The following is a 12,445-nucleotide window of genomic DNA, read 5'->3' as shown; positions in this document are numbered from 1 at the left end:
AAGGGTTTTTCCAGAACGAATTCCTTTCTGTTTTTCTTCATTTGGCCTGATAACACAGTTGGGGTTCAGTTTTACGATGATTCACTGTGATTAGCCCGCATTTCCAAGAGGTTAGGTGGGCACTGCTGCCATGTCCTTATTTGACACGCTACACACCTCCTCTGGTGCACCCAAGGCGTGCCAATGAATATTTCAGCAAGTCAAAATGGATATTACTCCTGAGTCAGAGATGCTGGCACAGGCTGCACAGCTACAGGTGGGGCATTAGTGCCAGGCAGGCTCAGAGTACGAGATAGCAGGCTCGGTTCACCTCGGTTATTTTCTCTTCTGTTCAGATAAGAGAAGGTTGCGTGTGGATGGTTTAGGTTTCATACAGTTCAAGAAGGCTTCAGAAATACCATGACAGCTTCTCCTAAGCTATGTATTCATAGCTCTAACAGATGGATGAAAGACAGTAATGTTGGCGTTCCCTTGATTTGACTTTTGCTTAAGTTTGAAATGAGTTCAGACTCTGCTAACCTTAGCATGACTGCTGTGAAGTGAACAGCATGTATGTTTCCCCCCCTGAGGATCTCACAGACGTTGTGTGCATTATGTATAGATATCTTTTCTTGTTTCACCAAGCACTCAAAATCCCATCCATTCATCCACATCCTCATGTGAGATTTACATATGGTATAGAGAGCATGCTAACGCTTACTTAAGGCTAGATTGCAGGTTTTTTAGATTCTAGCTTCAGCTGCTTTTGTGTCATTCAGAGGGTTTGAGGCAATAGAGTCCTCACATCGCTCATCAAAAGATAAGCTCCTCTTAAAATTCTTGTATTTCGGCGGAGACCTTATTCACACAATTATGAAAGCGAGCACAGGAATTGCCTTTAACCAGTGACTGTACAAATACTTAGATGTAAACCATGCATGAAAGACACTCTACCTCGAGCAGTATTCAATGAAAGAGAATGCATGAAGGAAATGTGATGCTGTGCTTTTATATCAACCCCCGAAAAGTCAATGCAGGCTTAACATGTGATAACATTGGGCTTGGTAAACTGTGTGGCTAAGATCTTATGAGGATTTGCAAAGCACAGAAGCCATCATTTGGACGTGATAGGCACATTATCCTTGGCTGCTGGCTCTGAATTTGCAAGAGGCACTTTGACTGCTGCTACAAAGGGGCTACGAGCCCTATTCAGGGTTTTACTCATCCTTTTGGTCTTTTTCATGACAATATATCTTATTGTTGAACATCCATCTCCTTTCATGTCTCTCCTCAGGGACCAAACCTGTATCACAAGTAATGTGCCATGCATCAAGTGTGGTTCTGCCCATTCATTTTCCATATGACTCTGTCAGTCAGGCTCAAAAGTAATAAGCTAGCGTCTCTGTTAAAGACATTTGCAAAGTAAATAAGGCGTTCTTTCTGACACCGCAAATGTATTCCTATGACTTCTGTCTCCATGGTACTGCCTGACAGTGTCATTGTCACTGGAGTCGCCATGGCTGTGTGGGCTGATCTTTTCTGCGGGTGTGACAGTTTGTGGTCGGGCAGAGTTGGGAACTCCAAAGGCTGGGCTGTGGTAAACGTGTCAGACAGCTACTGTGTAGGATAAAGTCAGAAGGCTGAGGGTATAGGTATTAAAAAGAGAAAGTTTTATTATTAATTATGAAGTGGAGCGTTATACTTCTTTTACATTTTTTTGTTCAATTAAATCTGAGCTAACAACCATGGCTCCCAGGCCAAAGCACATTAGGGTCGGTCATTCATGGTGGACTACATTTTGCCAAGAGATAAAGGGCGCGCTCACACTAGGCAATCAGCACCGTGCCCAAAGCCCAAAAGTCAGTAAAATAGCTGTCATCTCTGTGTTGTTCTCTGATGTGTGGATGCAGGCGTGTACCTTTTTCTTTTTTTTTTGAGTCCACCAGTCTTGTAAACTAATTATTTAAAGGGGATAAGGTGTAGACTAGTTTAACACCTTACATTCATGTTGCAGATTGTAAAATCCGCTTACCTTTACCCTCTCTTTCAAGTGTACAAGAACTGATTTAAGTGGTTGCGAAACTTAACAGAGCCATTCTTTTATTTGTCCATTTAGGCTGCTGTAGAAACATGCCAGACTGAATGTAAAAGGATCCACTCCAACTTAAAGGGTTCATTCTAAGGTAGCAAAACATCAACGCAACAACACTATGGTGTGCATGTTCAATTATTCATCATTATTGCATAGCTGTACAAAGCGCTGCTGGTTGAAGAACACGTAGACTATGTGGTGTTCCAAAGTAGTGCCAAAACAAAGGGGCTTGCTAAGAGAACAGAAAAGCTCTGGGAATGTTTTCAGTGTAGTGTACATTTAACCCTTAAGTTGTTTTAAGCTCAGTTTTCTAAAAATGTGCAAAATCACATTGGGCAAACGTATCTATCTGCTACAGTGTATAGCCTATAGCTTTCATATCTAATGTCCTGATGTTTCGTCAATAGAGGGGCTGAGCTGACCCACACATCATCATCTGGCTAATATAGCCTACTGTTGACAAGTACCTCTTCAACCCCCAGTACAAAAATACAGAAATATCCCTTTTAATATAGCATTATTATCATCAGTGCTAGCTTCTTTTATTTCAGTGCCTGTAGACGTTATGTCATTCACTTAAGACTTAAATCTAATTTGTGTAGATATTATTTCTTAACCTGAATATCAACATTATACCATCTTGCTAATACCAGCTAATGTTAGCATGCTACCACGCTACTCTAAGATGTTAAACATGGTCTTTGTTTTTTTAATACACACCCACCATAACATGGGTGTGTACACATGCCAGTTTAAACATTTAGCTCAGTACAAGGACAGGCTAACAGAGGTCTTGGTTGACTCTGGATGCTTATTCCTGGAGGAGCCTTGAGCTAATATTATTCATCCAGAGAGGTGACCTAGTGTCCTAAGACAAGAGTCCCTTGTAAAGCATTGATAGTGGCCGGTCAGTGTTCTGGAGAAGCAGTGGGAGAAAATGAAAGACATTTTTCATTTCTCCACCTCTCTGTTTGTTCAGTTTGGTCTGATTCTGCCTCTTGGGGGAAACAGAACGGAGCATTGAACACATCTGGGACCGGACAGGTCTGGACTAAATGTAAGTGTGTGTGTGTGTGTGTGTGTGTGTGTGTTGGATGTTGGGTTACCTACTGTAGAGTTGACTGGGTGTTGGAGAGAATCACGACTGTTTTCTTTTTCTGAAGCGTGCCCTGTGCAGGTTTACATTGCAGCCGTGCCATATGCTCTCCCTAGGAAATAGGCTTTATTAAAACGTTTAAGAGCACGTCAGGCTTAGGTGACTTATGGGCTATGTGAGCCAATGTGAAGGTGCATTGTCGGCAACTTTTCACAAATAAAAAGGGTGGAAAAAGATGGAAAGAGAAACACTCTCCTGAGGCCCTGTGTGGAGCAGAGGACCGAATGGTTAAAGGCCTGATTTGGGGGAGAGGGCTGTTTTAGCTGAGCCTCTGTGTTCCAGGTGTTGCTTTTTAATTGGCAATTCCGCGAGCAATAAAGCATTTCACTTACTTTCGCTTGTAAAGTGCTTTCATTCCATCTCCAAATGATGTAATTACCCTGCCGTCCCAGGCGAGAGGGCGGCAGGAGAGGCTCTGCTCTGCTCTCCATGCAGCTTGCTCTCTCAGCAAGAAGCCTTGTGAAGGGTTTCCTGGAGTATGTTTTCATTTAGGACTCCAAGCACCATAAAGTGAGGTTTGCACAATAAACATATACTTTTATTTAATTCCAAGCTCCCCCTTCTCTGTGTGAGTCTAATATTTATGAAAAACAAAAAAAAAACAGGATAAAAAAATTCAAGGTTTGCTCTCTTTGATGTTTGAAGGGCAGCGGGGGACGCTCTTTGTTCCTGAACACAGATGGGGATGGAATTCGTCGGTACAACATTTATCTTTGCATGCTTTTCATAAAGCTGCAGGAGCAGATTTTTGTTTTCATCACAGTTTGAGGCAGGTTCTGTCAAAAGAATGAGTCAAGGCTTTTGTAAATTTATGCTTTCATTTACGCTGCGACGCACTGCATGTTCACAACTTCTAGGCGAGATCCAGTGCCAATGCAAATAAGTCTTAAAAATTCAGAGTTTCTTAAAGGAAAGGACGAGAGGGATACAATTACAGATATGCTAATGAAGTCAGCTTGCCCGTGGAGTGATGTTATCATTTGGAATTTTAAGGTGAAAGAGGGGTTTTAAAAAACACATTTTCCTGTTTATGTACTTGGAACTCCCTCTGAGACACAAAAAGGTCAAAGACGAGGCCAAGTGTGTGCCGGCCAAGCGTGTGGAGAAGTGTAACACTAACCCCAAGTCATTTGACTAAAACGGGTCTGATGATCCACCTGAGGATTGTGAACCCTCAAGAACAAGTTCAGCCTGTCAGCTTGTGGCATGAAGCGAGTTCTGAAACCCAAACTCCATTTGATCAACATCGCCCTTGGATAGTCGAAAAACACTGAATTACACTGAGGCTGTATGACCAAATATCTCAGCATGAATGTCACAACACAGAGGAGAAAGTCAGAGGGGAAAACATTCTCTTTGGGTAAAGCCTACCTGGCAACATTTTTGCATATCAGACCTCCCCGGTGCCTGTCAGTATTCCAGCCGAGGCTACTTTGCCAGAAAACACAAAAACAAGCTGTTCACTATCACTGCTGTTCCCATGGGAACAGGCCCGCAGAGGGTGTGCCTGCTCTGACACTCATCTGCACAAACAGTATGCACGCCGGCTCCCCAGCATGCAACATAAACCAATAGCGGGGGAAAGAGAGAAAGCAGGGGAGAGATTGTGTTCCACAGCCTCTTTCTCTAAAAACCGGGGCCTCATACAGAACCCTGCTATCAGTGTAAGCGATTAGCTGGGCCCGCTTGTGAAAAGTGCCACAAGGGGGGAAAGGATCAAGATTCCTGAGATGTTGGGCCTGGAGCGTTCATTCGCACACTTCCTCTTCCTAATAAAGACCACACATTCCCAGCGGCTGGAGCAGCGCCGGGTCAACAGAACTGCAGTTCAAAGCTAGCCCGAGCCACAAAAAGAGAGGGAGGGACGTCAACGGCAGAATGTCAGCTAGCTAAACAACAAACAAATTAATGCCAGGCGACTTGCATTAGCATCAGACATTTGCGTTAGGCAGTTGCATGAGAGAGTGGGAATTCAATTTACGATGGCATCTTTGACGGTGTTGACTCTTTTCTCTGCCTCTTTTCTTTGTAATGATGTCAAGTGAGCCATCAGGTAGAATAAGCACCGCTTCCTTGCAGCTCTGCGCCACAGGTGGCTTAAGCACTGTGTAATCAGTTGACATTGCACCTGCAATATTTATGCATTGCTTTATGGAAACACATGCAAATGCAGCACACAGCAGGTGTGACAGTGACAGTTGTGCATTTGCATATCATCCATCAAATCTTAATACAACTAAGGTAAAGAGTTCACACACTGGAACAGTACGTTTTTTTTCTAATTTATATATTTTTGCAATAGCTTTTGAACACAGGATATATAGTGGTTTAAAGGAAAAAACTATACAGGATATAGGTGGTTTAAAATGGCACCTTGGGAATATGATTTATTAAAAAATATGGCATTATAAAGAGTGTAACAGGAACAGCTAACAGTCCTTCACAGATACAATGTTTTCAATGAAACTACATTTTAAGACACAGGCTGGGAAACCTATATTGAAGTGGGTAACTTCACTCCATGACATGATAATGAAAAATCTGACCATACTGCACAGCCTTTAACCAATTTTCTTTGCTAACATAACCCACTGGGAAGATTTGCGTGTTAGCTTCTTTGCTAAATATTTCCATTTGAAGCTGAGACGTCAGAGCTAACGCAGCAATGAGCCAGTAAATGTAGAGTTCTTTGGCAGCATTATAAAATGTTCCACAGAGAGAGACACACAACTTCCAGGGAGCAAATTTAAACTCCAGTTATTTAATTGTCCAAGCTAGGTGCAGCCCAGCTAACGCTACTTAGCAGCCAGTTGTTGTTCAGTGAATTGTGAGAGAGTAGTCGTACTAGTAAAAAATGATATGACAAAAAGAAAGAAAAAAGTTAATGAAAAAGTCCCATTTTTGTCGTAAGCTTAAACTTACTTTACATAAAATTAAGGCAATTCTTCAGTTTTAAGTCTGCCTGAGATTCAGAACCACAGAACCCTCAGTTCTAATCTCTAAATTCCTCAATTTTACCTTTTGTCTTTATGTAAATGTGTATTCTAATTATTTCCATTTTTCTTCCTCTGTTTTATATTTTGTGTGACACCTTGTATCACTGTCTGGGTGCTATGCAAATAAAGTTGAATTAGAAATGCCTGTGATTGCAGTCACCCTCTTCAGTTATGTATGTGATTTAATTGTAAGTCATATCTCTGACCCAGCGCTCCAAAAATGTGTAAACAGCATCTCTACAAAAGACAAAGAAAATATTTTCTCCTCGAGGAAAACACCCTAGTCCCTGAGTGAGTAATAAATCTAGCACTTAGGAGAAGTCCTGTGTGAGTGTGCGAGTGTGTGTGTGAGTGTGTACAAGTACTCAGTGTCTCCCAAGTCCATAGCCTCCAGAGCTGTCAAAGGTAGCCTGGCCCCGCGACTTCCGTAACCCGTGACCCCTGTAACTCCTGTTTTGTTCTCGGCACTCCAGGCCCCTCAGATATCCCTTCTCTGGAACTCCCCCAGATGACAGACACCCCTCTCCTCTCTGTTCCTACACACTAGCCTGGTAGCCTTTGACCTCCCCAGCACCTCTGCCTCTCTGTGAGACTGCCCTTGCATTCCAGTAAAGACGCTGAAACTTGAGCCCGCAGTGAGCTCATCGCTGGGCCACGGAATCAAGAGTTAAATGATACCAAAAAACACAGAGGGAAGAGAAAACAGAGAGAGAGAGAGAGAGAGAGAGAGAGGAGTGGGGAGAGGCAGCAGCCGTTGGTGCAGGACAGGTCTGGAACTGGTTCTGTGTGTCTGCTCGCCGGGGCTATTCGGGGGGTTAAGTTACACCAGAGAAAGCGAGGAGGAAGAGGAAGAAGAAACTGCTGGCGTCTTTGAATTCTCTCTGCTTTTGTCTGTCTCGTTCTTGCCCTCTTGCTGTCTCTCCGGTGGCCTGACTGACTGGTGCCTGCAGTTTCCTCTTGACACACTCCAGCGAGCTCACCGCCCTCCATCCGCGCTTTCAAGTTAACGAGCCCCTTCGGTCTCTTCCTCGAGTCTGGGAGTCGAGCTGGGATGTGAGTGTAATGCCTTGAGGTCGCCGTCTGCACTCTCTCTGTGCCTCTGTTCTTCCCTGACCCTGCCATGACCAGCAAGTGTCCAAAGACGGTAAGTGTCCCACTTCAAATTGTCCACCAGTCTTTTGAGTGTGTGCGCAGAGTTTGGGGATCGTTCCGCTTTATCTGTGCGAGATAAAGACAAAGTGAAAAGAACTTCTCTGTTCCAGAAAAACAATCTCCTCCAAAGCTGCTCCCCAAATGGTGCATCAAAGAATCATTGTGATTCATGTCTCACATTGTGATGAGTACCATTAAGATGCTTAATCACTGCAAACATAATTAAACCAATCAGTGTTTCTCACAAGCTGAGTCTGGAGGATTGATGCACTGAGTTAGAAAAAGAGGCTTTTTATAAGCGGAAAGCAAAGATCAACTTTTAAAAGTTTTAACCATGCCATTAAATCAAACCTTTGGCCCATTCATTATTCATGGCTGCTATGTTTCTTTCCGGTTCACTTGCTGTGTTGTTCACCGTGTCTCTCTCTGACCTGGTGCACTCGTCTTGTCAACCTCAGGGGTGACAAATCCCTCTAAAGCAAAAGTTTTAAACACGTTGATGATTTTAATGGGTGGCCCCAAGGAGACTCTAAGGAAAAGGTTGGGTACACATTATTTAAAAAAGATGATAATAGAAGAGTGTGTTCACATTTCTCTCAGGTGTTTTAAAAAATTGGAACAGTGTGAAGGCCAGTGTTCGGTCAGAGATCTGCCTCCTGCTCTTCACTTCCCGGCAGAAAGCAATTTGAAAATAATTGTTCCATGTGTCCTGCTGTGGCTTTCAAAGAGTCCGAGGTGAGACAGTAACAATTATTGCCAACATCTTTTGCGGTGCTCTCATTATTTAAATGGGTGTAAAGTGCTCCAGTGCTCCTCTCAGGTAAACACAACACACTTCTCAGGAAATAATGACATCTCTATGATCAAAAGATTCTTTTTTTTCTAGTTTTTTTTTCTAGTGCCAGAGAGCGCTGCCCTGAATGCACTTTATTTACAAAGCTGTTTTATTCTCAGGTTACTTAGCACCAGCATGCCAGATCCCCAAACCATGGCTGCCAATAAGTGATTAATGAGTAAACATTATATCCAATGGAGTTCAACAGCACAGACGGCTGCCCTAACCTTTTATTACACTCATAGCTTTTACTATTTTCAGGCTATAGGTTCCTTTTTTAACTGATATTTCCTCAAAGGTCATTGTGAGGAACACAATGAATATATAAATATATGTAGATATGTTGTGAAAATCATCAGTGGTGATTTCATTGTACGTCCAGTTTCAGAGCTATAGTGTACTAAAAAATATACACCAATAGTTCCCAACCTTTAGTTTCCATTCCTCATGCCTGCATGTTAAACTCATCTGTTCTCCTATCAACTATTTAATTCAATTGATTTTTAAAAATATCTGTAGGACCTTCATCAAGATGGAAATAATGAATATTTGACAGTTTTTGGTTAAATCAGGTATTAGGCCTTGAAGTAGAAGAAGTTGTTTCAACCTTCTTTCCATTAACTTACACTACGTGACTGTTGGAGACTGTCTGCACTAAGTTTTTATATTATTTGCAGAAGTAAAGTATGATTGGAGGAGAGTTGGCAGTCTGGTAACACAGTATGGTTTGATCATTTTGTACGCTTGTTTGATGCTTTGGCAAAATGTTTTTTCCAACAAAACCTACCAATGTTAATGGAAATGAGTAATTAAGAGTTATAACGTTGGGGCGCTGATGACCTAGCGGTTAGGTCGTGCCCCATGAGGAGACTGTAGTCCTCCAAGCAGGCTGCCCGGGTTCAAGTCTGACCTGCAGTTCCCTTCCCCCATGTCATTCCCAACTCTCTCCCGACTTCCTACTCTATCCACTGTACTATCAAAAAGGCTAAAGAGCCCAGAAAATACGAGTAAGAGTTAATTTTAGGCAAGATTCAAGGATGATGGATGAGTCAAACAAAAACAGGACTTTCACCCAGAAGTTCATAGGTTTCAAGTTCTGTGTAAAACTACGGAGCCCCTAAGGGGACATGGGCATTATATATATTAGAAACATATATTTCTGGTGCGCTTGAGAAACTATCTCGGGCTCACAGTAAAGTTTAAGTGCACACGAGAATATGCAGACACATTTCTCATGAGCTCCAGAAAGTATCGGGTATCGAGTTTTTTTTTCTGCTGATGTCCTCTTAAGGACTCCGTAGAAAACCAATGATATACTATTCTTTAAAGTTACAAATGCAAGTTAGTAATGTACATAACAAACATCTCATATATGATGTAACCCAAGTGTGAAGCCTATTACACATTTGCTTAACGTCTTATTATTATTATTAACTTTATTTCCATACTTCATTAAACCAAAGCCACAATATTTTTCCAGACTCAACCAAGTAGCTCTGTTGCCCCAACCTAACCAAACTGTCCACTTCACAATGTGAATAATGTAAAACAAGTCTTGTCTGCTGACATATTGTTGGCCATCAGTAGAGGCACTAATTTAGGAAACATTCCTGTGGGTTCAGGTAGGAACAGATGATCCATGTGGTTGTACGGGTTGGAGGACTTGTTGGGGTTTTCTCAACTTTTCATTCATCTCTTTCTGCTGATTATTTCAGCTATTCAAACTCTTACATCCAGCTTCCTCGTTTAATGTTACATTCATTACCTCTGGTGATTGAAAGTCCATGTCAACTGATTGAATTTTTCATTGTCGTGCTTGCAAACTTGTTTTCATACAGTCTCGTTCTTGGTTATAACAGACAGTGTCTCATAGGGGGGGGGGACAGCATAGTATTGCGATATTTTGCGTGGCGATATTATATAGATTCATGGCCGCCTAATATCAATATTTTTATTATATTAACAGGAAATATTATTTTTAAATTTTTAATTTCTTAAGGGGTTGTACAATTAAATTTGAAAACATTGGCTTGTTAAAAATGTCTGTAAATGTAGTCATCCATATATGCTTGTGTCCAGTTATGTTCCATCAGTCTGAAATACTAACAGTTCAGGTGCATGCAGCATTTTACAGGGTTTGACTTTGATCACAGTGTTGGTCAGTGGGTCAATGGGACATGACCCTCATTGTGTAGAAATAAAAAGACTGAAGTGAGATGAACAGACTGAGAATGTTTTCCTAGTTGACAAAACAGTTCTCGATTTAGTTTAATTTTGTGACCATAATATGCAGTTAAAAAGTTAAATTAAAATAAATTGTATCGCAAGTCTCAGCATATCGCAAAATGTTTCAAATCACAATAATATCGTATTGCGATTCAAGTATCGTGATAACATCGTATTGTGGGGCCTCTGGTGATTTCCACCCTGTCACAGGAGCTCAGCATAACTTCAAGTTCTCTCAAATACAAAAGCACTTGTTATGAAGACATATATATTTTCATATTTTCATTGGGATACCTTTAGTGATGGGTTGATAGGAAACAAAATGTATGTTGTTGCTGGTTGAAGTGAAGCTCTATAAACGACTTTATAGACTTGTAGGAAGTCATCACTTTAAAGCACAGATGTTGGCTTTCTGTGGCTGCTGCTTTTACGCTGTGAGACTCTCCAACTTTTCATCAATAAATATATTCAGGTTTTTGCCTGTTGGTCGGGATGACCGAGATATTTGGAGGCATCATTGTAAATTTTGGAAGATATTTTTCTCTACTCTCAAGAGGTTTTATAGACCACAAGAGTGATTAAAAAAATAATTGTTAGAGTTCTCTGATCTCCAGCCATAGCTTTCTAATAAATGTATGAAAAGCAAAAATATTTCCTCCTATAGCGTTGTGTTCTATTATACAATTTGATTAACGTGACGTTTTCAAATATTTTTTTAAATCCCTGCATATTTCATGCGTCACCATCCATACGTGCACTCTGAAAATATGTCACTGAAGTGTCAGTGAGGCTGACAGCTCAACATGTCGGGGTACGAGTGCTGAAAGGGCGCGCTTACACCAGTAACTGCTTTAGGGGACAGGCAGGTAGTCACAAACGGTTTTATATATGGAAGTACATGAATGAACGCATTTGACAGCTGGAACGTGTTTATAATACGGTGAAGGGGGGAAGAGAGAGGCACGGACTGAAGCCTCGAATCAGAACGGTCCCTTCTTAGATGTTTTCTAGCACTAGTTTGATTCCTTTTTTTGACCATGAGAATTACTCAGTCTGTCTGAATATATTAGAAAAGAAATAGAGACAATCAAGTCGGACATCATGTAATTTAAAAAGCTACATTTGATGTAGAATTCCTGTCTTTTAATTATGTAGCCGCTCTGTTAAATCATTCCTTTATTTAAGAATTTGCTTAGTGGACACTGAAATTGATCAGCGGCCTGGCGACGAGCCTGAACCTATAGAACTATAGAGTCAGCTGACCGCAGCAGCAGACCGGAGCATGAATCAGACGTTGTCTGGCGCTGGACATAGCCTGAGGGCAGAGCTCAGTGGTGCAGCGAGGGGAGCAGAAGGAGAGGGTTAAAGAGAGAGCGTGAGGAGAGCTTTGAGAACGCCTCGAGGCTGAGGAAGGGGAGACGGAGAGAGAGAGAGAGAGAGGGGGAGAGAGAGAGTAGATCGTAGACTGGTTCTCCGGCCAACTAGGGGGATCCAGCACAAGGAGAAGCTTGTTCCTGGGCTGCCTCTCTGTTCTCGGGGCTTGTAGCAGGAGGAGGACACGGCCTCCCTTGGATGAAAGAAAAATAGAGCTGAATACCAGAGGATAATGTGATTACGGGCAAATAGGAGAATGAAGGTTAATTGGAGTTAAGTGTCTATAAAAAACGGGACTATATATATACATCTGCGAGTCAGCCTCGTTCTGCCAACAGGGCTGGAATTCTTGGTCTCTCTTTTAAAATAAACACAGAACTCAACAGTTGAGAGAACGTAGCGAGTGTATATTTTCTAAAGATAATACCTGGACATTCGGAGTCCAATCATTAGATTAAAGTCGGTGGCTCAGACGGGATTAGAATAACATGAAGAGGGATGTAAAAAACATGAAGCTGCCACAGTGACCTCGAAACAAGCGTCTCACACGCGTCTGGAGGTCGAGTGGAGCGATTCTACACCACCCATGATATATCCCAGACGTAGCTGTTTCCATCAAACCCTCGTAATCTCCC

At 41.9% G+C, this 12,445-nt stretch overlaps 1 protein-coding gene across 1 annotated transcript in view; it reads left to right on the top strand.

The window, feature by feature from the left end:
• The first annotated feature begins 6,905 nt into the window (after positions 1-6,905).
• flrt2 (fibronectin leucine rich transmembrane protein 2) overlaps positions 6,906-12,445 on the top strand; it is a 49,122-nt gene continuing 43,582 nt past the window's right edge. The window contains exon 1 of the mRNA XM_061052548.1: positions 6,906-7,367. The gene's annotated coding sequence lies outside the window, so the exon portion shown is untranslated. The remainder of the gene's footprint in view (positions 7,368-12,445) is intronic.

Source organism: Labrus mixtus, chromosome 12, assembly GCF_963584025.1.
Source record: "Labrus mixtus chromosome 12, fLabMix1.1, whole genome shotgun sequence".
NCBI classification, from domain to species: domain Eukaryota; kingdom Metazoa; phylum Chordata; class Actinopteri; order Labriformes; family Labridae; genus Labrus; species Labrus mixtus.
Note: the sequence above shows the minus strand (reverse complement) of the source record. Positions and strands in the feature narration are given on the sequence as shown.